This window comes from Squalius cephalus (assembly GCF_949319135.1).
Source record: "Squalius cephalus genome assembly, chromosome: 21".
In the NCBI taxonomy this organism is placed as follows: domain Eukaryota; kingdom Metazoa; phylum Chordata; class Actinopteri; order Cypriniformes; family Leuciscidae; genus Squalius; species Squalius cephalus.
This window is the reverse complement of record NC_137142.1, coordinates 22,906,080-22,929,452: the sequence shown is the minus strand read 5'-3', so window position 1 is coordinate 22,929,452 and position 23,373 is coordinate 22,906,080. Positions and strand designations below refer to the sequence as shown.

General features: G+C 37.7%; 1 protein-coding gene across 3 annotated transcripts in view; it reads left to right on the top strand.

Moving 5' to 3' along the window:
- The first annotated feature begins 2,656 nt into the window (after positions 1-2,656).
- The window catches only part of sertad2b (SERTA domain containing 2b), a 42,524-nt gene continuing 21,807 nt past the window's right edge, over positions 2,657-23,373 (top strand). The window contains exons 1-2 of one of the 3 annotated variants that reach the window (XR_013819625.1): positions 2,657-2,928; positions 9,586-9,623. The gene's annotated coding sequence lies outside the window, so the exon portion shown is untranslated. Of the gene's footprint in view, positions 2,929-9,585; positions 9,624-23,373 lie in introns of those variants that run through there. The other 2 variants (XM_079856413.1, XM_079856415.1) reach the window with 2 other exon arrangements.

Genomic DNA, 23,373 nt, shown 5'->3' with positions numbered 1-23,373 from the left:
GATCCACCAATGGCGAGGGGTCTTTCAAAGATGAAGACTCAGGGCATGCGCACTCCTGGACCACGATGAAATGATGCAACAAGGCAAAGGGTTGCTGATATCAAAAAATAAATCAATGATTTATTATTATTAGCCTATTATTATTATTATTATTATTGGGTGATTTCATATTTGTGTGCTTTTTCCATTTTGTGTGCTAATAAATTGCAACAAGGCAAAGGGTTTATCTATCTATCTATCTATCTATCTATCTATCTATCTATCTATCTATCTATCTATCTATCCAGGGACAGGTCAAAAAACATGGATTTATAAAATAAACACTCTAGACAATGACTATAATAAGACATAGTTAGTGTCCACTTTTTTATTGTTATAGTCAGAATCTACACATTTTTGTGTAAAGATTTCCCCCAAGTTAAAGAGCCTAAGATGTAAATACTTTTTAGCTGTCTGTAGTTGCTTTCCCCTGAACCTCAACTATTCTGTTCCAAAAATAACATTTCACAGCTGCCAAACCAGGAGCACAGGAAGCTGAGTTTGCTCTCCAGTCTTTGCTATAATATACTGAACCCCACTGTGAGGAGGCTTGGACAGAACAAGACTGTGAAGATTTTAAGCCCCAATATGTCTTGTACAATCTTCAGAAGTAGCTTGCATTAAAGGTATAATATTGTTAAAAAGTATTGCAAAAGTAATACAATAAAGCAATAGAGTATAATACAACAAGAAAGGGGTTGTATACAACAAACATCTGATTTGATGTAAAATCAGACCACATCCTTCAGCTGCTGTCATGCCGAAGAAAGATGAGCTCTGTCCACACGACCCCCTCCTATAGTTTACAAAAAGTCTCCCCTCTGCTTTCTGTGCAAGGTTGAACTGTTTTCTGTAGAACAATTGGATTAAAATTGACTTCCATCCCAAAATATGGCTTCCATATGTAATTTAGCAATGTTGGTAACACTTTGTGGTTTCATTAGTTAACTACTTTAGTTAACATGAACAAATTAACAATACATCTACAACATTTATTAATCTTGGCTAATGTTAATTTCAAAATGTACTAATATATTATTTTTAAAAATGAAGTTTTATTTGTTAACATTATTTAATGCGCAGTGAACTAACATGAAGAAACAATGAACAGCTGGATTTGTATTAGCTAACATTAACAAAGATTAATAAATACAGTAACACGTTTAATTCTCATTGTTAGTTCATGTCAATACACCAACTAATGTTAACAAATGAGACCTTATTGTAAAGTGTTCCCTATAGGTCTATTTTATGTTCACAGTTGTAGGCCTACATTATAAGCAAGATTATAGTCTACTTTAAGAAATATCTCCTAAAATATTCAAATGTGGTTCAAAGCTGCATTTTGGTTGTCAAAAAAATAGATATACATAGATATACATAGAAAGGCAACATGATCCTATGTTTAAATAAGAAAGAGTGATGTAACTCCTCAAGACTGTAATAATATTCTCAAACCACCAGATGGCATTCTTTTGTTTAATAAAGTCCTTTCTCTGTTTGAGTGATTGCAAACCATCAGGCACTACTGATCATTGCTGCTTATTATAATATTTGCAAAGAATCTTGTAATATTATATGATAGACAGAAAAAAAAAATTGTTCTTCTTCACTTTTTTATTCTTATAAAAGTAATGTTAATCATGTTAATGGTGATTTATGAAGTGACTTAACTCAATGAGAATAACATTACACTTACCTATACTATACTTGATATTATCATATTTATTTTAAGAGGCCTAGAATCGAATAGGGAGGTTATGGTTAACAGATAATGAGCATGTCAGGGCAGCAAGCTTTACCCTGAAAACCTGAAATCAAATGTCAGACTCCCAAGATTAATGACTGTTTGCACTTATTCCATCAGACCACGCTCCATCAGCTGTGGCACACACACACACACACACACACACACACACACACACACACACGTGGGTAGCCTTTCTTGGCTCTTTGTCCCATTTAGTCAAACATTAGAAGTAACTAAACACTCTATATTTTCCTTTACCGGTGAATTCACTGAAGAACAAGCATGTGAGAGAAAACACATTTTTCACCACTTTCCCTGCTTTTTCGACCCTTCATTTTAGTTAATGCCCATTTTCCGCAGTGGCAGGCTTTTTTGAACACTCCATTTCCTGTTATGCAGCAGAGATTGAACATGTAACAAAAAAGATTGAGCCAAGCTGTCGGTGGGCATCTTGCCAGAGCATGCTGTCGCCTTTTCTCAGTTCCGCCACTTAAAGAACTCAACTCTGGCCATCTAAAGTAGCCTACGCTAGAAATGACCACTGACGCTTCAAGTAGCCTACAGTAGGTATTGCAGCGACGTATCATATATTTTAAATATACATTTTAAAGTTCAGATATGCTCCCCATTCATAATTTGTCAGTGTGACACGACTTTTAGACTGATTTGTGAGCTCACATTTTGCGCCGTCACTTTTTCATCGTGCTGTAAATACCACATTACTAGACTAGGCTCTTTAAATAACATGTCGAACAGCAGCCTTGTTCTGCATTTTGATTGGTTGATTCTACCAGAGGGGGCGGGACATACGAACTGGGATTCCGCCTCGACCTACAGAACAACCTATCAGTCAAATCCAATGTCTTGCAACTGCGACCACGCGCAGAGTCACCGAAAGGCAACCTGCCTGCTACTACTTTCGGGGGGCACTGTGAAGTCTGACTCTCGTATGTGCAACTGTTTACTTTTTTTCTCAGGCTGATGAGGCACGGGACGCTTAAAAAGTGCCATGTGAATTCATGTCGACTATCGATGCATGCAGAAAGCACTGATACAATGTAAACGCATTCGAGAATAAATCCGCTGAGCACTCAGTAATTTACACTCATTTAACCGGATCGTACAAGTCCTTCAGAAGGGTGAGTTGACGTTCCTACTGAATTATCAACATAAAGTCGTGTTTTGACTGGTCATTTTTGATGTGGGTCGTTCTTGACTTGCATGTAGCCTACTGACCCCAACAGCAGTGACCTGTTTGCATACAGTAGGCTATAGCCTAATTCTACAAACTTGGCATATATGTAAACACAAGTTGCCAGTTGTAGAAGCCCATTCTCTGGATGCAAAATAGTTAATGTCTTAAACGAGGAAGCCACACGATATTCTTATGATTGCTGCGTGTTGATAGTTTTCTGTAATCGACCCGAGTAAGCTATGCATTTTTGTTTTGTTTTGGTGTTATTATATAACTGTTTTCTGAAGCCGTTGAGACATGCTGCTGCATTGCTCGGTCATATAACGTAGGACAGTAGGCTACTTGATGTTTTGTTCAGTATTCCTGCTAGATTTGTATTAACTAAAGATTAAAGAGTTTTCTCGATTTTCTATTTGGTTACCAGTGGCTCTGGCTTTTTTCTCTAATAAATAAAGGGCTAAAAATAGAAATGAACAGTGCAAGCTGCTGATGCAGTCTGTTGCAACTTCCAAAGCTAAAATATTTTTTATGGAATGATTACTGCGATGATAATAATAGACAGTCAATTATGACCCCTTAAGAAAGGCTTGAACACACAAAGAAGGTCAAAGGAAAGGGGGGTACTAAAAGTATGCATTAAAGTAGGCTATGTTACTTTACATTATATGTGCAATTTAGCAGTGTTTTCAAACAACTTTTCAGTTACCTCAAAAATGCTCAACTTAAAGTGCAGTCACATTAGGGGGAAAAAATAATGTCCGTTGTCAGTATTGTAGCAATTCATGAAGCAAAGCTCTCACAGGAGTCACTTTTAAATCAAGCATTTTTCTGTTGGTCGGTGTGGCAAATTCAAGGGATCAGATTGAACATCTGTGAAAATCTGTGGTGGGAACTTTTTCACCCTTATGTGAAACACCAGATCGCACGAATTCAAAGGAAAATTTGGCTTGGTCAAAACACACCTCTATCATTTGCAGCTAGAAAATTATTGAATGAATGTTCTTTTAAAGTTGTGATGAAGCAAAAGTAAAGACAGATCTTTCTTATGACGGGAAATCAATTCACTGATTGTTGATTGTACTTTGAGATGTTAGCGGGGTTTAAGCTGACTAAATCAGTGGTTTCCAACCCTGGTTCTGGAGAACCCCAATAAGTTCACATTTTGGATGTCTCTCTAATCTGACACAACCATTGTGAGGTGCTTCTTAATTTGAAGGCTGCATCCTAGTAAGGCTGCATAATATCTCGTCATCAAACTCCACTCTCACTAGGATGCAGACTTCTAATTGGGGAGTACCCTTCAGATTACTTACGAGCTGATGAGTTGAATCAGGTTTGTTTGATTAGGGAGAAATACAAAATTTGCAGAGTTAGGGGTACTCTAGGACCAGGGTTGGGAACCACTGGACTAAATAGGCTTGTTTGAGATGGCCTCGTCTGGAATTCAGATGAGAGTAGGCGGATGTATTGAGGGGAGGAGTGAAATAAGTGCAGACAAGTCGGACACTTTTCTATGTTGTGCATCAGACACCTACGCGACTAAGGCGGATATCTCTGATTCACACTCATGTGCTGGGTTGCTAATAAATTTGATGTAATTTAAGTTCTCTTGTTTTTATATGAAAGTAAATGTGATGAACAAGACACCCATAATACTTGTGGTTTAGGGTTAATTACATGTAATGATGTATAATTTGTAGTCATTATCACAGTAACTATGTAACGTGTAACAAGTAAAATAAAGTGTTACCGTTCTTGTTATTTAATTCCATCTGAAAGATGTGTTTTCCATCCATTTTTTCAATATAGACATGTATTTTAGATTTATTTTAGAAATATGAAATTTACACATAAAACATGATATCAGAGTTTTAAAATCAAACATATTAGAAATGGAACAATACACAATGGTTGCTTAAACCACTGAGCAGAAAGCGTCGTTAGCAAGTCGTTTCCCATCGAGCTTTTGATCAGTGCAGTTCGAGGAGAGCAACGGTTCCGACTGCACAATCCTGCACTACTGCCTTCCTTTTGCAAGAGTTTTTTCAGCAAGCATGACATCAGAGCATGTCGGACCACCTATCTAACCAGTATTCATCTCGCGGTGATCACCGGTGATTGGTTCTGTGCAGATTTTGCTTATCTCAAACGAGCCCCGTGATTGGAGAGGTCTTGCATAGTTCACCAGAGAGAAGTCTGTCGATTTTGATTAAAGATTACAAGGTCAAAAAAAAAAAAAAAAAAACAAACCTATACTTGAATGATTCTTTCACAATAAGATCAATCAGTACAGTTATGGAAGACGTACTGGTTTGTGTGTCCTGCCGGGCTGGAATCTAGTGGTTAAGGCAAGAGTTTGGCAATTGCGGATTAGAGACACATCTAATTTAGTTGATAATCCAGATTAGGGTATGTGCTTGTACAGTGCTTTGTTGGGTCAGAGAGCTGAGAGTTCATACTCATCACCTCATTAGAGGTCATTTTTGACAAATTGATATGCTTTCCAGCACTTGATATTTTTTACAAATATTTATGTTGTCGAACGTTTTTATTACGCAATATTTGATTTTAAAGAGAGAGTTCACTGAAAATGACTATTATGTAATTATTTACTCAGCCTCATGCCGTTACAAATGCACATGACTTTTTCTGTAGAACACAAAAAAGACATTTTGACATTTTCTTATACAATAGCAGTGGATAGTGAATTGTTTTTAAAATGAAAATGGATGCAAAAGCATCTTTCTCCATTGACTGCCACTCAGAAGTTAATTTGGTTGTAGAATACTGTTGTCAGTCACACTCATAAGTAACCAAACTCTGTGTTTTCAGAGCGGGATTAAGAAAACAGAAGAGAGGTTACAACTGTATTTAGCTGCAGTGTGTAGCTTGCATGGATAAAGGCAGTATCCTGTGTAACAGAGCCTATTCATAGAGATAACGTTCGCCAGTTAGGAGCAAGTAGAGCTTATAGTTTCATTAAGCACTCTTCTTGACTGTAATTCCACTGTCTGTTTTGTATTCCTTTAACGTGTGCTTAGGCCAAGCCTGAATAAGCTTCCCATGGAAGACTTAAATCCATAACATGGTTAAAGAACATTTTCTGCCAGTCTTTAATGTTTTAATGTGCTATAAATTATGAGTCCAGTGTTACTGAATTGCTCAAATGCATTTGCATTGAATTCTGTGTAAATGAACTGCCAGTGCCTGGGGCAGTGACCTGCTTTTCATTATAATGTGCAGGAAGCACATTCACTGTATTGAACTCTGAAGCGTCAGGCACACTGACGACCTGGGGATTTTGAATGCTAAACCTCTAGAGAGATGTCAAAATTCCCCCTTAAGAACTTTATAACCTGTGGCCTGCATCTTGTTGTATTGCTGTATTGTATTGCTGTGTTATATATGTTGTCAACATAGTTTGATCATCACCAGATTTGTTTGTTATCATGCAGTTCCCTTTTACAATAGTAATGGTTAGTCCAGGTGTTTTTCATGTGTATTTTGTGTTAATTTTTCAGGGACAGATTATCCAAAAACAAAAGAGAGACTAGGTGGAATTATGCAATAGAGGAAAGGTAGTCTGACATGTTTCTTGTTGACGACACAACAAGAATTTAGCTGTCAAAATTTCCCCCTGCATTTCACCTGTAGAGACGTTTTTGCTTTTTAGCGGCGTGTTGGGGTTCCGGTACACCAGCCATGTCAACGAAACAAATTAATGAAAATTTGCTTATCAATGCATATCTAAATTCGCGCCTACGGTATCTTTGTAGAACTTAAAAAAAAGAAAGATGCTTCAGCCAATGAGCAGCCGGCAGGGGCTGGCTCAGACAATAACTACTCAAGACAAATATTTTCGGGACAATTAGGGCCGGATTCGGGACAACAGCTTAGATTTCGTGACTGTCCCGAATTTTTCATTACGTCTGGTCACCCTATTTGAGAAATTTGGTTGATTCTCTCATCTGCAAAGTTAGACTGCTGATACAAGTTGCTCTAATTCCAGTGTTCATTCATAAGCATATTTCATCAATTATCTTTGACGAAGTCAAGAAAGATCCAGTCATTTAGACTTTTAGACATTTGAAAGATATCCTGACACATACAAGTAGCATTTGAGATCTGCTTATACTTGGTGTTCGGTTATCTAAATGCCATTATAATAAAGTGCTGATATTGAGTCAGTGTTCTCGAGTATTTACTCTAAAATAATCAGCAGTAGCAGCGAAGGCCCCAGCCGGTTGGGCTTGTAGAGATCGGGTGTCTCTGGAACAGCAGCAATGCCAGAGTTAGCCGGCTGTCTCTCTAACACACACGCACACACATTAAGAGAGAGGCCGCTCTCCTACAGCCAGTTGTACTGCAGCATTAATATTTCATACACCCACCTTTAAAGAAGGAGGAGGGCTGAGAGAACAAGCCGGAGAGGGGCCTTGGAAAAGCATAGCTCAGAGGGCATTCTCCATGGCTCAATAAGGCATGCTAAGCGTCTGCACACACCATGACAGTGCATGAAAGCTTCACATGCTCTCCAGTACTAAGTTAATTCTCCACTTTATATTTGTGGATTTAATGTTGAACATAGCTGTATGTCCATCCAGCCTGACATGGAAATATTGAATGTTTCTGTGAATTTTCTGTGTCTGGTAGGTAGTTTATGTACTGGGTTGTTAGATGATACTGTTAATAATTGCAGTTGATTAATATTTAATATAATAATTTTTTATTGATCTAAGCGTCTGGAACCTTATGAATTTGACACTGACTTCTACCTTATTTATATTCATCCTCCTGATTATCTAAACTACAAACTTAATCTATAACTATAACTGGCATTATCATAAAAATAAAGAAGTCTTCCTCATTTCCCATGACTGATTATTTAATATGAATTTAGACACAGTTACCACAGATGTTACTACAGTAATTGGCATAGTTCTTACTCTTTCGTCATTGTAGTTCAGAATGTTCAGTTGAAATGTTTGATTTCTTCCATAGTGTTTTAAAGTATAAAATTATCGGTAGAGTTCAAATGGGTCACTCAGGTCTGTACATTTATACAGCGGTTCACAAAGTATTCTTAACAAGTAAGCTTTGCATTATCCAGTCATACACACTGTGGTTGAGTTAGGAAACGTATTTAGTGATTCCCACACAAAAACAGATTATTTCAGATATTATTCCAAAAAAATGCAGGAAAACCCCTGATATAGAATCTCAGTCTCTCTTGCTCTCTGTTTCTTTGTCTGTCTATCTGGCGTATTTTCAATGCAGCCTTTCTTCCTCCCTCTAGCATGAGAAACATTTGTGCAGCATGCTTAAGTTGTGCATGAGAAAAAAATGTCTTCTGCTCTTGTATAAAATGATTTTAAGATTTTTAATGTTTGAATGTTGGGGGTGGAAAAATGGCATATACATGATCAATTCTGATTGAATACATTGTCTGTAAACACCTCTTTAATTTGGATAGGGAGGAGTTAGTGTGTGAATGGTTTCATATGTTTTCGCATTTGTCAGTGGTTTAAAAAATAAAGGCTTGGAATCAACATAAGGCCAGCAGCCATATCACCATGTGGCCCAAGACTTGTTGCCCACTGAAGCTAAGCAGGGTTGAGCCTGGTTAGTATCTGGATGGGAAACCTCCTGGGAGTACTCGGTAGCTGCTGGAAGAGGTGTTAGTGAGGCCAGCAGGGGGCGCTCACCTTGTGGTTTTGTGTGGTTTCTAACGCCCGGCCCCATATAGTGATGGGGACGCTATACTGTCAAAAAGCACCGTCCTTTGGATGAGATGTTAAATCGAGGTCCTGACTCTCTGTGGTCGTTAAAAAAAATCCCAGGATGTCCTTCGAAAAAAGAATAGGGTTGTAACACCGACATCCTGGCCAAATTTGCCCATTGGCCTCTGTCCATCATCATGGCCTCCTAATCATCCCCATATACTGATTGGCTTCATCACTCTTACCCCTTTTCCACCAAGGCAGTGCTGGTGCAGGTTCGGAGCCGGTGCCTACTCACGAACCGGTTCCTTGTGTTGCTTGAAGTTGGCGAAAGCTAAGACATATGGCAACGTACACAGTGACGTAACGACGTCATTCGCTAGGCTCTCTAGTCAGTGGAAAAACAAACAGGTTCTGAGACGGTTTGCGAGTTGAACCAACTTTGAACCAGCACCAGTTCTGAACCAGTTCTTTTTTGGTGGAAAAGGGGTATCTGTCTCCTCTCCACCAATAAGCTGATGTTCTGGTGCAATATGGCTGCCATTGCATCATCCAGGTGGATGCTGCACATTGGTTGTGATTAAGGAGATTCCCCCTTCCATGTAAAGCTCTTTGAGTGCAGAGAAAAGTTCTATGTAACAAATTATAAGGTCATTTATAATGTCTCATGATAGTTGTTCTGTCAACATTTTTCTTTTAAATATATAGCTTTAATCAGTAATATTTGATAATTGAATAATATTGTGGTGTAGTACGTTTTCAGGCATGTTTTTTTTTTTTTTTTTCTCCCTGAGGTTTGCTGTGATACGTGTGTGTGTGTGTGTGTGTGTGTGTGTGTGTGTGTGTGTGTGTGTGTGTGTGTGTGTGTGTGTGTATTGCAGAAGGCAGGGGAATTCTGATGACTTAGCACTGAAGCACACATCTTCTGCTGGACACACAAGATCTCTGACCTGCAGTGAAAACGTCTTACAGGGACAGTTCACCCTGAAATGAACATTCTGTCATCATTTACTCACCCTCATGTCATTCTTTATTTGTTCCTTTGAACACAAAAATGAGAAATTTGCTGGTTGTGCCATCTATACAGTTACAATGAACTGCAGATGTTGCTTTAAATGTTTAAAAGGATGAAAAAGCACCATAAAGGTGTCATTAAAGTGGTCTATATGATTTGTGTGCCATATTCCAGATCTTCGAAGTAACAGTAGCTTTGACTGAGAAAAACTGGATTTTAAGAGACAAATTATTGCGATTTGTGAACAAATTCACAAACATTCATACTTTGTATTTTATTTTTTTATTTTATTTTTTGGATCAATAGAATCGTTGGGAAAAAAAAATCACGGTTCAAAAAAATAATCAATGGTGAAAACGCTTACGCAGTTCATAAAATGAAATATTTCTTGGGTGCACCAAATCAGCATATTAGAATGATTTCTGAAGGATCATGTGACACTGAAGCCTGGAGTAATGATACTGAGAATTCAGCTTTGTCAACAGGAATATATTTCATTTTAAAATATATTAAAAAAGAAAACCATTATTCTAAATTGTAGTATTTCACAATATTTAGTTTAGTTTTTTTTTTTTTTTTTTCATAAAATTAATGCAGTCTTGGTGAGCAAAAACAATTCTTTAAAAACATTTTAAAAATCATTTTTTTATACTTGAAAATGTCAGTACCTTTAATTGCAATCAAAATAACAGGCAATACATTCTTCTTATATGTGAATGATGACAGAATTTTCATTTAAATACATATATTACAATTGAAGGTGGCAGTATCCTCCAGAATGGATTTAGTTCAAAATTTGTCTTGCCAAAGATTACCACTTTTGAAACCATTCTTACTGTATTGTGTTTATTGATCTATTAGCTTTCGTTCATTATCTTATGCAAAGAAACAAGTTTAGGCATCAAACTCCTGCATGCCTGATCTCTTTGTATGTCAGAGGCATAGCATTGTTGTAGCTTTTCAAATGGTCTCTTCCCTACAGTCTCATTGTGCTGTGAATTGTTGATATTATTGAATAATACTGACGCTGAATACAGTAAGAGAGATCAAAACCCTGCCTCAACAACTATACAAAGCACAGCCTATTTTCTGCCACCAATATGTCTTGATGTGCAAGTTTAGTTACGATTTATACCATGTTTACAAAAGGTGTCATTACTTTGCACACTTGGTACCTTATCAGAATACTTAAATAATAAACCACTTGTCATTCCACAATCACTCTGGTGCCTGTGGTCGTGATTGTGTTTACACCAACAGGATAATTATCAGCTGATTAACTGCTGTGGGCTCATTGCACTGTGTGCACCATGTGTTAACATCTGAGCCCCATGTTGTAGTCAAAGACGCAGAACCGGCGCTGGTTTGGTGCCCTGTGTCATAAATGTATGCCAGGCCCGCACAACAGAGGCTTTAGTGAGGCTCTGAGCTGCTAGAATAAAGGGCGCATTCTCACATGCCTGGCCCTCTCGTCCAACCTCCTCATTATGTCTGTGGAGTGGAGCAAAGTGGACTCTTATTATAAAACTGTCTATTATCACACCGCATTGAGCCAACTTTTCTTCTTCCACCGCCAAATCTGTAAAATAACTATCTTGTGCAAAAAGGCATCTCAGTACAGTAAGTTAACACAGAAACAATGAAACTGATGTGCTGAAGCAAGTTCGCTCTTGTAAGCAGTGGTCTTTCAAAACTTCTTGATGGCATGATGGCCTGTTTTCTTAATTTGATTAAGTTTTTTTTTAAAAGCACTGATACTGCAACTCTATGATTAAGAAAAGAGTCAACATGTATAGATCAAGGGTCTTCAACAGGTAGTCCTCCAAGTATTTGATCTCCAATATCTGTGAAAGATTTCCGAGTCTGTGTAAGACACTTTTCCCTCCTCAATTTTTTACTGTAAAAAGAACATTGTTTATTGTAAAATATTAATTGCAATGAAGTTAATTTAAAATAAAATACAATTTTAATTAAAAAGTACATTTAATTCAACCTTAAAATGTTTCATTGTCACACCCACATAAAAACTTGTATTTATTTATTAAAATGTAATGTGCAATGCCTTTGCTATGTAAGCATCATAACAATGTAAATAAACTGTTGCATTTTTCATATATTATAGATCAGGCTTAAAATGCAACACTCAGTTTTATATGTAGCAGGGATGCCTGATCCAGCAGGAGTCCCTTGGCCTGAAAAGGTTGAAGACTACTGATATAGATGAAGGTTATGGAGAGAAACCTTAGAGAAACATTTTTTTTTATTATCATGTGTTCAGTGTTGAGGTGTGAACCATCGGAGCATCTAGCTCTAATAGCACAGCAGCTGTCTCAGAGAGAGAGGGGCAGGCCAGGCAGACGCCTTCACTGCTTCATCAAACAGATGCTCGATATCTAATCCGACTCGTTCACGTAGCGTGTCAGGGTCAAAATCATGGCTGAGTGTGAGAAAAGGCTGTGGGCACCGTGTGCCATATGAGGTTTCCGCCCTTCTGATTGGGTGGGTTGTCAGCGTTGTGATCTGGTGTTTGACTGGTATTGTCAGCTGGCTACAAGGAAACTGAGTACCTTAAAGCTCTGATAGGAGACGCATATTGTATTTCTGTTTAAACCTCATTATGGTAGCCAACATAAATGAAGTTTGGAAGTAAGAGATAGACAGCTACTTACTGTCCTGCCTGAGTACAACATACAGGCAGAGACACCACCAACCTCCCTCTGACAGTCTATGTTTTTTTTTTACAAAACTCAAGGTTTAACAGTCAAAGGTCATGTTCTGGTCATTCTAAGTTCATTCTAATCTGGGATAATAATAAGAAAATAAGCCAAAAGTTTTATAGCATTTTCACTATGGATTAGGGGAGTATAAGATGCATTGTCTATGATCATATCGCAATCATTTAAAATATAGGGGCAAAAATGACCCTGTATGAGTTTTTTTTTTTTATGTGTATAATGATATGACAATATTACACAAGTATAGTGCTGTTTTATTTACCTGAATATTGGATTGCAAATGTGATATTGACAACAGTGCAATAAACAAATTGATATGAAATGACTTACATTTTAGACACAGTATTGTCATCTGTTTCACCAACAAAAATGGTGTCTCCGAGCAATACAGCAGTGTTTCTTTACTGAATGAATCCACGTTTTTGAACAGATCGGGTAAGTCAATGATTCAATGACTCATTCTCAAAGATAGCCACTTGCTTCATTCCTGAATCAATCTGTGAATCTTACTAGTGGTTTTAGTTTAATATTTAAAGTATCATTTCCTTTTCTTTTTTTAAAATAATAATTCGATATTTCAATATCGAGATATAATTTTTTGTCAATATCACACACCCCTACCATGGATGCACAATATATTAGTGTCTTATCAGTTATCAGACATTTATTAAACTAATATTGGCCGATTTTGGACCACTTTTTTGTGGCTCGGCCTCCCTGTGTGACTAGCAATATATCTACCAGGGAGGGCAAGAAACCTTAAAAATGCCTTCAATGTTTCATGCCAATGTTAGATTTACCATGTCAGTTAAAGTAATGCTCTTCATGTTTACATTTAGCCTGGGCCTACGCTTTTGCTGAATATATGGGATTTTTGCAGCCATTGTTGAGACATAGTCCATATAAAATTGCATATTTTCTTTTAGCCTCATATATTCAGTCTGTCTGTCCTAAACTAATGTTGACAGATTAGACCTGTGACAATGTGTTTACCTTACTGAGTTATTCGGCAAGTGAAACAGTGCAGTGACAAAAAAAGTTTGAATGGAGATTCACTTTGATTTGTTTAGTTAATGGTTTGCTTCAGCAGAACATGAGTTGTTTGCTGTTCCTACTACTGTTCTGGCTAGACTACTAATCACTGTTAGTGCAGAATATATATATATTTTGCCAAGTGAATGTGGACAAAGGACTTGGTGTTTGTGTGTGAGGATGGTGGGAGGGGTGAGGGTATGAGGACAGAAGGGGTGTGTGTGTGTGTGTGTGTGTGTGTGTGTGTGTGTGTGTGTGTGAGCAGGGGCAGAGCAAACGGTTTGCAATGTGGCAGTGGTGCTGGAGAGGATGGGAGGAGATGGAAAGGGTTGGAGGGGAGGGATGTGCTTTTGTTTTGTTCTCTGTTGCTGAGCAATGGGGACTAAAGCATTGGGAACAGCTGTGATGGCCAAAGCTTTTCTCTTTCACTCTGCCGGAGAAGCCCTGAGGCACATACTCAGATACAGCAGCCTAATGTGTGTGTGTGTGTGTGTGTGTGTGCGCGTGCGCGCGTATGTGTGTCAGAGAGGAAATAAGAGAGGGAAAAGGAGGCTGATATTAACCGGAGGAGGCATTAGTGCTCTTATGAAGGTCAGGTAATCACTGTTTAAGTGAGTGCAATTAGTACAAAGAAAAAGTGACTGCTGAAGCAAATTAGTTCAGATGGCTTTGTGTTGAAGAGGATGCTGGGAAATGTAGTTACACAGAAATGGAACGAGACGTAGAGATTTAAAGGCACATATATACACTACCATTCAAAAGTTTGCTGTCACTATAAAAAAAAAAAAAAAAAAATTAGGAAAGGATGCATTAAATTGAGCAAAGACATTTAGAGTGTTACACAATACTATAAAAATCCTAACCCTAACGCCCAAATAATGGTTGTAAGATAATTTCACTCCATTTTGAGCTGCACATTTCATTACTGATTGTTAAAGTGAACCACTCTCATATCATCAGGCTTTGCAAAGAGGCTGTTATTTGAAGGATTTAGCAGAGTTTTTGTGCAGTGGTTAATATGCTGTCAGACCTGATTCACAGAATGTTTTTCTATAGTCACGTGACTACTTGAACATGCTGATCTTTTTTATACACCTCTTGTCAGATGCGTGTGCTGCTTAATGCATTTGAGACCTGTTTTCCTCAGCGTATAACTTTCTAACATTTACAGAGAATGATATAACCGTAAGACATATCATTCTCTGTAAATGTTAGAAAGTCCAGTATTTACATTTTGCATAAAGGCTCATCCCCAGCAAGCAAAGACTTCATTAAACTTCACTGACTTTATTGACGGAGGCGCGCCAGCATGCATGATAGGAGCGCGATAGAATGAAAGCGCAATAATTCTAAATAAATTTACATTTTGCTAAAATATTTTGCATTCAAATCTCCTTCTCTGTTTACAACAGCAATATAAACTGCAGTACAAAGAGTATGTTGCAACCAGTTGCAGTGGTATTGACAGATTTTTTTTATTTTTTTTATTTGAAGACTCTTTTTTTTTTTTTTCTTTTTTTTTTTTTCTTCGTAAATCACTGTTTAATGAAAAAAGAAACTAAATTAAAGCAACACCAAAGATTATTTTCTACCTTAAAATAATGTTTCCAAAATCGTTTCAGTGGTTCATCAAGTCATAACAGGGTGAACGGCACTTCTGCATTCGCTTTGCGACCCTCTATCGGCTATAACCGCACTATGCAAGTTTGCCAGATCAGGTAGCAGATCTGTAGTTCGAATGAGACATAAGAAACTACAAATTTGACTTGCTTTATGGCAAGCGTTACAATAGCAAATAAATAGCAAGCAATGTCATTATTTTGTTTTTCTTCGTTTCTGATATCGCAATACATCATACTTTCATAAAATCATACAACATACTCTACCTTGTCTGTGGACATCGTTATTTCCAAACCCGTTGCTGGATAAACAAATAGCGTGCGTGTGGCGATATTGCCTGGTTAAAACCAGACCATTCTCAGTAGTAACTGAGTTATGGTCTGGCAAAGCTTCATTAATAACTCATTTCCAAAGGGGCGTCACCAACGGACGTTGCTCAAATGCCTCCGGGCGCAATTGGATAGACCTAAAACCAATCAGAGCGATCGTCATCGTGTAAAGCCATATGCTGCGTCCCAATTCGCCTAAGTTACACTACGTCATAAAAGTATGTACTCTTTTTGTGAAGAAAAGGTATTTACTTTTGAATGTGTAGCAAAAAGTAGGCAAGCTTTGGGACATACTACTTCGTCATCTTTATCGGACGGATCTGTCGCGTGCATCCTGTCACGTAAACTGCCCTGTCAATCATCTTGTCACAGTTAAAATCCTCTATTAAATCTAATTTAATTTCCTACCGTTTCGTAGCACGTTCATCTGCCAGTGGGTCTTTCATGGAGACTGTCCTCATGTGTTTGCATTTTGAATATAATAATGCATTTAAAAGTTGCTGCGCTTCACCAACGGACGTCGCTCAATGGGCGCAATTGGATAGACCCAAAACCAATCAGAGCGATCGTCGTCGTGTAAAGCCCGCCCCAACGTTTCTGATTGGTGCCGCGATTTCGACGGATTAGAAATGGGCTTGAATGAGCTCTTTGCCAGACTACTTGCAGAGCAAATCTAAATTTGCCGGAAGTTGTCTGGGTTTTCCCAGGCTAGTGGCGATAGCCTGCGGTAGGCTAAATTATTTACGACAGCGGTAATGGACAATTCCGCTTCCAACCTGTAGGGGGACCGAAGAGGAAAAGTGCTTTGGTGTTGCTTTAAATGTTTTCCCTCTGCTGTACAGAAAGCATACTGAACCGTATGTACCCTTAAGGTACTACAATAAACCTTTAAGTATAAAGTTGTCCCTTTAAGGGTTCAGCCTCTGTGACAAGTTGTTGTGCCCTTAATTTTGCACATTTTTTTCTGACAATTTTCTGTGCACCAACCCAGAAGTTACAAGTAAAGCACAATGTTCAGCACAATGTTCTTAGTGACCTTAATGTTGTGTTTGTGTTGTAGTGAGACTGGACCTTAGTTATTAGAGCAGCAAACTCTCTCCACAGGGGTCTTCCTCCGTCCATTGTAAACAGTCTCCTCACCGCAAAACTCACTCCACTGTGCTCCTCAAACAACCACATTTGACCAGGCTGAACAATGTACCCATAATGGCCTGGCTCAGGGGAGTCTGGACTACAAATATGGAATTATTGTGTCATTTTTCTCTTTTACAAGACATAAATTGGCTCATGAAACTCTGAATTTGGCTAATATTAATACTGGTATGAAAACATCACATTGTGATCAGTAATTATTGGTGTAGCTCTTATCCCAAGTGACATATATCAGCTGTGGCTTTGGTCCAGGCTGAGTCGTCCAATCATTTCATTACCCACAATCCTAAGCACTCTGGTGCCTTTCATTTCTCTTTGTTTGATGTTCTTAGTGACATCTGTGGCTTCATTCTCTTCAACAGGCTATTTCAGAGAGAGCAGACACGGTAACAAATGCTGTAGTGTTTTCCGCAAGTAAACAGAAACTAAAATAACTGAAGCAGTCAACCACAAAATACCAAAATTAAATGGGGGGGAAAAAAAGAAGAACATGGAAATGGGGATTTGAGACATTCTTTAGGAGCCCACAATTTTAAAAACACTAGAGACATGGTGAATACGGAGGTGCTGGCATGCATAAGCCCTAAATACCAAAATGATTGCTTTTAGCTAGGAGTTGTTTTTCATCAAGACATTTGATCTTTTTCATTTGAAACCTGCTGTTTTTCTCCTCATTCTAGTTCGAAGCTATGTAGCAGAAAACTTATTGCCATGTTGGTGAAAACAATGTTCTTTTATGACTCAGGCCATCTTCAGCTATGACTAATATTAATAGATTCATGCTTTTTTAATCAGTGGTGCTGTGTGTTGTCAACTGTACTCCATCAAACAACTGCTTGACGTGAGGAAGACCGATATAAGATATGTTTAGAGAAAACGGTTTCACTTTTTGTTGACGGTGCAATGTCCAGCACTGGAATGTTTATTGAATTAGTCAGCCTGAGAAAAAAAAGGCAAGTCAAGATAGAGGAATGTTTGCCATGAAGTGTGACCTGACCACTGTACAAACCTACCTGTTTTCTACAATTACTGTCTCTCCCAACATGGGTTTGGTACTGTTACATTAGTCGTGAGTCTATGAATAGCACACTAGGAATGTAATAATTCATTGGGCATTAAGTGCACAGACAGACACCAGAAAGACTTGCTCAGTTTTTCGTGCTCGCCCATGTAATTATGCTTTTATTTAAATGGTATTTACTGACATGATGGCAGATTACTCACATGCACACTTGATAAACGTTTTGATGGCGCCAGTGGACATACAAACGCTGAAAGTGTGTCAATGACAAATAAGAGTGTCCACAACAACAACAACAACTAAACATTGAAGAATCTAGTTTAAAACACAATCAAGTTTGATCAAGAAATGTATAAATGTAATGTTTTATGTGGTGTAGCCATATCAAGCAAAAAGTATTTTCCTGACACCTTGAATACATGTGAATGTACACATCTTAATTATTATTTTCAATAAAGTTTTAAAATCAATTTTTCTCAAAGTAAAACATTTATCATGAATTATTCATTAATAAATATCAGCGTATATATGTTTTGGGTGAATTGCACCACATATGTTTTTACAACCTGAACTAATTTAGCCTTTTTTTGATATTTTAAGAGATATATTAACTTTGACAGGGGTCCTCTTTATGATATAATTTCCTGTGTTATGTTGTTTTTCTGCATTTTTTAAGAAATAATAATAAACGATTATACCCAACTTCATAACACAGTTTTCTTTTCATGAATTTCATCCTTATAATGAGGCTTTTTTTCTTTATTATGATATCAGGACAGTTGTATCAGTAATTTCATGCCATAAAAATGTATCAAAATGATTTTTTATATATTCAAATGAAAAATATACTCATCATAAAAGTCATTGCATGAGTTATAGTTTTAAAGTATATGACTATCTGTAAATAAATTAATAGATGTGGGGGGGTGGGGGGAGAATGATATTGTCCCTTTTTGCACTTCATATTCCTGTTGAATTATTATCTTTTTATCCTCCCATAGAGAATTTCCTTTTAGTCGCGGCACCAGCTTTTAATGAAATATCTCCCTTTTCCTGCAGGATTTTAATGGGGATACTCTGTGCCAAAACTTTATGCCATTAATGTAAGACCTTTCCGCTCGTACTGGGTCTTTGTGTCCACTCAAAAATTTGTCTCCCAATAAACACATCTTGAGCGTTTTGAAGTTCTCCAGCGCCAGCCAGGAGAGTCACAGAATGAAAAAGAAAAACAGCATGATGTATGATGTCCTGTCATATATGAAGTCCTCTTCCAAAACCACAACCATCACTGCATTGGTTTTGCTCCAGCCGGGGATGTGTAAGTGTATTTATGTGAGTGTTTGTTCATGTGAGACGTGCAAACCTACTAATGTCTGGAGGAGGATAGGAAAACCCTGTGTTATATCAATATTGTTCTACATAATCACCATGGAAATGGGATAAAACACAAGCAAGTTCAGCATTCGTTCAATTTTTTTTTTCGTAAAGCACAGCATGCCTCATAGCGCAGCCTGTTTTTCTTTGCCTTAATACACAGCACCTTAGGGAGAGCAGTGATGGATGACTCAAAATAACCCTTTTTCATTTATCTTCTGTTTCCTTGCTATTGAGATGATGATTGTTATCAAGCTATCACATTTTCTGCTTATTTCAAAATAACTGTTATCAGCAAATTGCTAGTAGGCTTTCTTGTAAATTCCCCCTCTTACTTGTGCTAAGATGATCCCTATAATTAAATATCTGTTTTCTTTGTGCTTCCGCTTTGTGCTTTATCTTGTCCTCTTTTCTTTACCTGCCCACTATCTGCAAGGCAAGAGTGTTACATACACACACATACTCTCTTATATCTCCTGATTTCTCTTTCTGAAATGTTGCATGACTCAAGATTTGTAGCATTGCTTCGCACGTGTATGCAGTGGAAGAGGTGAGTCGTTAGGGTGTGAGTGAGTCTGATGTGGAGGCGGCACTGTTGGGAAATGCTATAATGTTGGCCATAGGGAAAGTGGGCAGCTGGATTCGCATGGGGGAGAATCATGTCATGCTCGTCCGACAGCCTGGCACGCGGTGCATCTCAAACATGGGCAGAGCACGGCAAATAATAAATAAATGAGGAACAAAAAGGAATCAGATTTCAGACTGGCTTTAACTTCTCAACTTTCTTGGCCACAACGGTTGGGGAATATAGCCAAGAACATCTCCAAGAAAAGTTTTTTTTTCTTTTTGCATTCAGAGGATACATCATTTCAACCAAACAGCCATTGGTGCAAAAAAGTAAAACAATAAAATCTATCAAAGTTTGTTTTACTCTAAATGAAGACAAGGTTTTAAAATGTTTTTGATTGTTTTAATTTATATGCATCAATATACCAATATGTGGCAATAAACTGTAATATTTACTTGCTTACATTTAAGAAATATATATTTTAATATATGAGCAGTCACAGAAAATTGAGTGATGTTGAATCATGAATTTTATTTTAAGAGGGACAATGCACATTCATTTACATGAGCATATAATAATTTAAGTCCATCACATACATGTGCCAGATTTAGTCATACAGGCTAATTTTCATCTGTAGTCCCTGGGAGGTTGATGGAAAAAATGATTTAGGTTTAAATTGATTCACTGAAGCTGACTATTGGAACAGATTTTTTCTTCTTCTATTTTACATAGAGAAATTAATTTTTTATTTTTTTTCAATCCAAAAACTTTTCACCATGCTCACACTCCTTAATAACGAGACAAGGAATGATATGCAAAACTTATGTAATTGCACAGAAAATGAATGGCAAAATAAAAAGTGCTCTGAATAACTTAATTTTATATCACCAACAAATAAATTGTGAATATATATTGAGAATATTACAGATTTACCACTGTTTGGGGTTAGTTAGATTTTTTTTTTTTTAAGAAATTAATACTTTTATTAATCAAGGATGCATTCAATTGATCACAAGTGATTGTAAAGACACGTCACAAATAATTTCAAATAAATGCTGTTCCCCAAAGAATCCTGGAAAATATGTATCAGTTTTCACAAAAATATTAAGCAGCACAACCTGTCATGATTCAAAGACTTTTATTTTGATGTTCTTCTGTCTTGATGTTTCTAGTTTCAGTTTTTGTGATTTAGTTCCTGTTTCCATTGTCATCTTGTTTGTTACCATGTCAACTAATCACCTACACCTGTCCTTCATTTTGCCCCTTGTCATCTTGCGGTTTTAAACCCTCAGTCGTCGTCTGTTCTTTGTCTTGTGTTAATGTTTCGTGCTGTATGTATTTTTGTTTGGTTCCTAGTGTCCTCGTTGTGGATAATCAAGTCGAGCCAGCGTGTGACACAACCATTTCAAGAAATGTCTTGAGCACCAAATCAGCATATTAAAATGATTTCTGAAGGGTCATGTGACAGTAGGCGCGTTTCCATTACCCTTCAAATTACACAAATTGAAATTGCGAATTGAAAATACGCTCGCATGAGGTGGTTTTTCAGGCAATTCGAAAAAGAAATATTTCGCAAAATTGCAATGGAAACAGATTTTTCGCATTTACAGGTCACCTGACGAGTATGTTTAGACAGAATACAAGACAGAGTTCTTTATTAAATTCATAAAAGACTGGATTCTAAACCTCAAAGAAATGCCACAATCAACACCTCGAAGCAGATATGAGGGAGAAATATCCAGAAACACCAGCCACTCCAAGTATAAGGGTCTTTCCTCATTAATGCTTAGATGACACACATACGTCTCCTTCAGTTAATAATAATGGCCAGTGCGGTGGCTGGGATAAACGTAAACCTAGCAACATCCATCACCATGATGTTTGGAATGACGTTTTAGTCGCATAACATCGGTTAATGGAAACGTCGTCATTTCACAATCGTTTGTTTGTCGACATTTAGAAAAACTCGCAAATCTGTAATGGAAACGCGCCTACTGAAGAGTAGTGGCTGCTCAAAATTCAGCTTTGCTATCACAGTAATAATTTTATCCTGTTTTTCCATGTTTTCATCAAATAAATGCTACATTGGTGAGCATAAGAGGATTTTTGTTAAACACCTCAGTGACTCCAAACTTTTCAATGGTGATGTTTATCGCCCATTCTTCCAGGCCACTGATATAAGCAGCTATTTATCGATGGCGGCAATCAGTTGTGGCGTTAAGATGAGGGAGCACCCCCTGCTGAAGTGTGTCTGCATAATAATGAGCCAAATTAGATAATGAGGTAGACAGACGTGCCAAGGGTACTTGACGGGGTGTTGAGGAGGAGTAGAGTGGACTGTGGTGTGGAGCGGAGGGTTTAGCAGGAGTGTAGTCAGGGCTGTTTCTGCTGGCACCAGAGCTGGGACCCTAAAGAGGCCTGTAATTAACAGCACTGCAATCAAGCAGCTCTTTTGTTTGCATTAATGTGCGTAATAGAGCAGAATGATTTCACACCTCTTTTGGTGATATCAACACCAAATATCTGTCATCATATCATGAAACAGAAGCCTTCATGTTTACTGCATGACTTGTTGATCTGCTGCTTAAAGAGACAGTTCACGTGTAAATTCACATTTCTGCATTATTTACTCACCCGCATGTCGTTCCAAACCTGTGTCTTTAGGTGCTTTCGCACTGGGTAGTTCTAGGAATTCAGTTATATGAACTAGCCACAAGAGCGGTCCCTCGAGAACAAAATTTTCCCCTACGGCCATTTTCCTGGTTGCATTCGCACCGCCAGTATGAACTCTGAAGTGACGTAAGCCGGCCGACAGCGTTGCATTCAGCAACTTGAACAAGTTCCGTCATGGACACCATGATCTGATGTGTTTTTGCTGTGTCGTGGGTTTTGTGAAAACAGAGATGGAATCTAGATGTTATGCGATTGAAAGAGCAAAAAGGAGGGCTAAGAGACGAAATCTCCAACGACAACTTAAGTGTTACATATCATTGAGGCTGAGAAAAGAGCACAACTCCACAGACAAAGGCGACAAGTAAATGCTATCGATCGCTGTAAACTGTGTTTACACAGCTTTTTAAAAATGGCAGGTGCCGGTGTTTTGTATGGCATGCATTCGGCCAATCAATGTACACTTACGTCACTGGTAGTTCCTATTGATCTTGGTAAGACCCTATTTAGGCTGTTTCTCAATATGTGTTCATAAGCAATTTTGCGTCCTTGTGTTATACTACGTCATCATCAAAAGTTCAATTCCAGTGCTCGAGAACTGAAGTACAGAGGACTCATGAAATTATCCAGATGTGTTCTTGATATCGAGGATGCATCGAGTGCAGACTTTAGAGAATCGAACCGTTAAAAATCTGCAACCATTAAAAAGAAGCCCGTTCTCCCTTAAGGCGAGACACTACCGGCAAAAACACTGTTTTTTCATGCATCTGTCAAAGGCATTCCTATAACTAACCCCTGAGGTACAAACACGTCAAAAAGCGGGAACTTCCGCCAATACTCATAGGAACTAAAACATTCCTCCGCCGAAAGCCTCTATCCTTGTATGAAACCATAAAGAAGTTATTTAGAATTTTTTTTTTTTTTTTTTTTTTTTCAGTAGGCCTACCTTGTTTTTTTTGTTCCACGGAAGAAAGATATAGAGATAAGAATGACATAAAGGTAAGAGTTTTCACTTCTGGGTGAATATCCCTTAATACTTAACACCCTGTAAAAAAAAAAAAAACTGTGAAATTTACAGTAAAAACCTGGTAGCGATGCTTGACAACTTTATTAATAAAAATATACGGTAACAACATTTTAGGTTTTACAGATT